Source organism: Petaurus breviceps, unplaced genomic scaffold, assembly GCF_028583685.1.
Source record: "Petaurus breviceps papuanus isolate PSGF00001 unplaced genomic scaffold, PetGlider_PUasm1.0 76, whole genome shotgun sequence".
Taxonomy (NCBI): domain Eukaryota; kingdom Metazoa; phylum Chordata; class Mammalia; order Diprotodontia; family Petauridae; genus Petaurus; species Petaurus breviceps.
The window spans coordinates 43,548,428-43,552,803 of NW_027186473.1; positions in this window are offsets into that span (position 1 = coordinate 43,548,428).

The window sequence follows — 4,376 nt, forward strand, 5'->3', positions numbered from 1 at the left end:
AGGGGCCAGTCGTAGGACTGACTATCAGAGGTAGACATCTCCAGCTCTTGCCTAGATATATAAGATCATGCCAACTTCTCTCCACCAAGTTTTACAGATGAGGACACAAACTCCAAGTCACACAGCAAGTGTCAGACATGGAATCTGGACTCCAAGTGAAGCCCTCTGGCCATTCCACCTGGCTGCCTCGTAGGTTCTCTCCAGTTTTCCCTTTCACTCTCTCAGCCTTCGCTATTACTTAGCATTGTTCTATTCTATCCTAAACTTCCCTGCTCTGTGCGCGTTGTGCTCTCAGAGACAAGGAGTTCAGCTGGAAATTGCTTTGACAATTCCAATGATCAGCTAGGTACTGTTGTCAATGGGGAGCCCACTGTGACCCTGGCCCTGATGGCCCCAAGAATGTCTTCTCCTCCAGGGTAGTGAGGCTTAGATGAAAGGAGTTCATAAGGCACCCAGAATCTGGCTGCATGTTGTAGTGGAAAGCATGACAGATTTTAGTCAAAGGACCTGGATTCAAATTCTGTCTCTGACTCTGGATACCAAAGTGGCCTTGGGCAAGTCACTGTGGTTCTCAGCTTCCTCATTTTTAAAATGAAAGGTTAGACTAGAGGGCCCCTGAAGTTCCTTCCAGCTCTCAATTTATGAACTTTGGAGCTCCTTGAGGGCAAGGACTGTCTTTTGTATCACCTGAACTTGGCACATAGTAGGCACTTAAGTGTTTGTTGATTAATTGATCCTGTTCCTTTTCTTTCCCCCAAAAGAGGGAAAATCTTTATAGATTCACCTCTTTAAGACATGTCAGCTCGGCATCCCCCCAAAATAGTAGGCTTGATAGAACAGCAATGAAAGAACAGAAAGACAGTGTATCTTGTCTCAATGTTCCTTTGTTCCTTCCTCAGGGTTGATGTTTTATCAGTCTTTCTGATGGGTATTGCCTCTCCCATCCCTTGCAAAATGTGATTCTAAAGTGGCTAGGGCTGACTTGGAGTAAGAAAGACATAGACATCATATTCTCTAGCTCGTAACAGCTTTTGTCCCAATATCCAGTCCCCTACACCTTCCTGAGGTGCTTTCAGGACCATATTGCCCAGAATCCACCAAAGCTACCAGCAATAGCTGAACAATGGTCTGGTCAGTCAGTCAGTAGCTGCCAGGCACTACTCTAGGCACAGAGAACACAAATCCAAAGAATAAAATAATACCTGTTTGTAAGGAGTATACATTCTAATTTGAACACCTGAAAGTGTGTTGTTTAGCTCTTTGAAAGAAATTTGGTGAAGAATTAGGTAAAGAATTATTATTATTGATAATAAGATATTCTGGGGGCTTTAGAAAGGTCTTCCTTCCTCCAGGGTAAGTTTTCTTCTTGGCTGGCTGATCTTCCTTTCCTGTGTTTGAAGTGATTATTTTTGAAAAGTAGTTGACAGTAAAAAGAAGACTGGATCTAACATACAGAGAGTAAACAGTAACAATAAAAAATACAGATAAAATAAATAAATAAAATAAAATACAGAGAGTAGAGCACCAGATAAGTGAAAAGCTAATACCTGAAACAGAATTAGCTAGTAACTTGGCAGAGTTGGAATGGCAAGAGGACCAATGTTTCACAGACATGGAGGATTGAACCATAAGTCTTCCTTAGTCTTTGAGCCTTATGCAAGTGTAGCAGCAAGCACCCCAGCGTCCCCAGGGTGGCTGCCAACACAGGTTCTTGGATCTGCTTTGATAAAGGAAAGCAACTCAAAGTGGGATAACAAGCTTACTTTAATCAGTCAAACATATATCGTTTACCTAGTTCAGGGGAAAAAGGTCAGCACCCCGAACTTCAGAGTATAAAGGCAGAATTATCAAGACAGAAACAGATCAAGTAGACAGCTTTCCAAACTGTCCAACATCCATACTAAATCAACATCTGAGTTTTTCAAAGCGGGTGGGGGGGGGCCCCCGGCTTCCCAGAGTTTCATCTGATCAAATCACTTCTCAAAGTGAGCCCCCAAAACAAAGCAACACATCAGGGCTTATATAGCCTTCTCCTGGCTCAGAGAATGTAACAACCTTCTGGACCCACTGGCCAATCAAGAAGTATCTACTGAAAAACAAGCCTCCCACCCCAGGCTCCAGTTGCACTTTAGCCTAGGGGCAGGGAAGATCTTTAAATTTGCATTTCCATTACACCAAGCCAGAGGAGGAAAGGGAGGGGAGACAGACAATTGGCAGGGGCAAAGAAGACTTCTTGACTTTCTGTAGGTTAAGATGTGAGCCCTTTCTGTGTCCTTTACACTGAAAATGTAATCATCTTTTGAAGGTTTGTAAGCTTGAGTTCTTGTAAGGGAACCTTTGAACGAAGACCAGATGCTGAAGTTTCCAGGTTCTACTTGGGTTGTGGTAATGAATTAAATAAATTAGAAGACTCCAAAGCATACCTGGGCTATGGGATTTAAATATTCAATCCTTGATTAACTAAATTTTTTTGGTATTTAACTTGTTTTTTTGTTCTTTTTTCACCAACAGGATCAATGACATCAGGAAGGTGATACCTTGACTTGCAAGTGAATTGGTTTTAAGTGAAGCAGAACTGTACAAAGTCATCAGCCTCACTGTGTCCTCCAGAGTCATTGGAGTCCAGTGGCAAAACAAATTTGAACTCAGGTCTTCCTAACTACCCACTGTGCCAGCTAGCTTCCTAAAATAAATGACCTATCATTACCAAGGAAGCCAATTAAATTGAGAGACAGTTATCAAAATGTAAAAAACAAAAAGCAAATTCATGTTCCACAGGCTAAGAGCCTCTGTTTAGAGAGTCTCATGGGAACAGAGAAGGGTTAAAGCAGTTGCATGTTTGCACAGCTATTGTGTTTCAGGAGCAGAACTTGAACCCAGCTCTTCCTGACTTTAGGTACTAATGCCATGATGTTTCCCCTTTTTAGCAGCAGGATGGAAAAGGGCCTAAAGCAGGTAAACTCCTTTTTTGTGTCATGAATCATTTGGTAGTCTGGTAAATACTATGGATCCTTTCTCAGAATAAAGTTTTAAATGAATAAAATAAAATACACAGAATGACAATGGAAATCAATGAAATAAGGCGCTGATTTCTTTCCCATCCAAGTTCACAGATCCCTGAATCTATCACTATTAAGAAGCACTAGTCCCAAGTGTCCCTATACACATAGTTTGTGAACGTATTCATGGTTGTGTGAGTGAAACTCCAATCCCCCTAGCCATGCCATGTTGCGTTCTAGCCAGATGTTGACGGTACTGCTTGGAAACTTGTAAAATAAACTGCATTAATTTCAAAATACCGTCTGAATCTGGCAGTTGCCAGCAGGATAGCTAGGATGCCTTACACAACGTACAACTATCCATCTGTGAGATTATTTTGTGTTTGTTTTTCAGGGAAATGCTGAATAGAAAGTCCAGGACAAGCTTAAGGGACACTGTTGGAGCCTGGAGTCCTCATTCACCCTTAGAAGGTGGCTATCAGGGACTAGGGAGGGACGGGCACCTGATATTTCTAGGACTGTGGGAAGGATCATTACTGGAGCTGATGATCCTTTTCTCTTCCCTGCCCTGAGACTGTGGGGCAGCTTCCCTCGCTCAGTAGGGCCAGGAGGATTTTGGAAAAAAATCTTGAGCAGGCCCAGACTTCGGGAGAGGCAGCCCAGTCACAGAAAGAACATTCAGCCTGGGGTCAGAAAGACGCAGGTTCAAATGCTGTCTCAGACAAGAAAGGCCAAGCCCATTGGGCTAGTCTTGACCTTTGTCTTGCTACTGGACTCCAGTGACTCTGGCTGATGGATTTGAAATTTGCTCAGCTCTGCCTCACTTAAATCCTATTCAAGACATCACCCTCCTGATGTCATTTGTCCTCTTCAAGAATGAAGGATGAACAACCACAACAATAAGCTGTGCGATAAAGAACAAACTATTCAGCTTTTCTGGGTCTCTCCTTCCTTAGAGAAGTGTTATGGTACAGTGGAAAAGCTTTGAATTCAAAATCCCAGCTCTAACATTTACTACCTATGTGACATGGGGTAAGTCACTTACCATCTCTGGGCCTTAGTTTCCTATCAGTAAAAGGAGGGAATTTGGACCAGATGAGTTCTGAGGATCCTTTTATTTCAAATCCTATGACCCTTATGATCTTATCTATTATCTGTAAAATGGGCATAAAAATAATGCCAGCCTGACAGCTATTTTGAGGATAAAATTAGAAAATGTTTCAAAGTGCTTTTCGATATTCATCAAGTATTTATTAAGTGCCAGGCATTGTGCTAAATGTTGGATATACAAAGAATATCAAAGAACACAGTTCCTGTCCTCAAGGAGGTCACATTCTGATGAGTGAAACAACATAGAAATAACTATGGACATAGCCA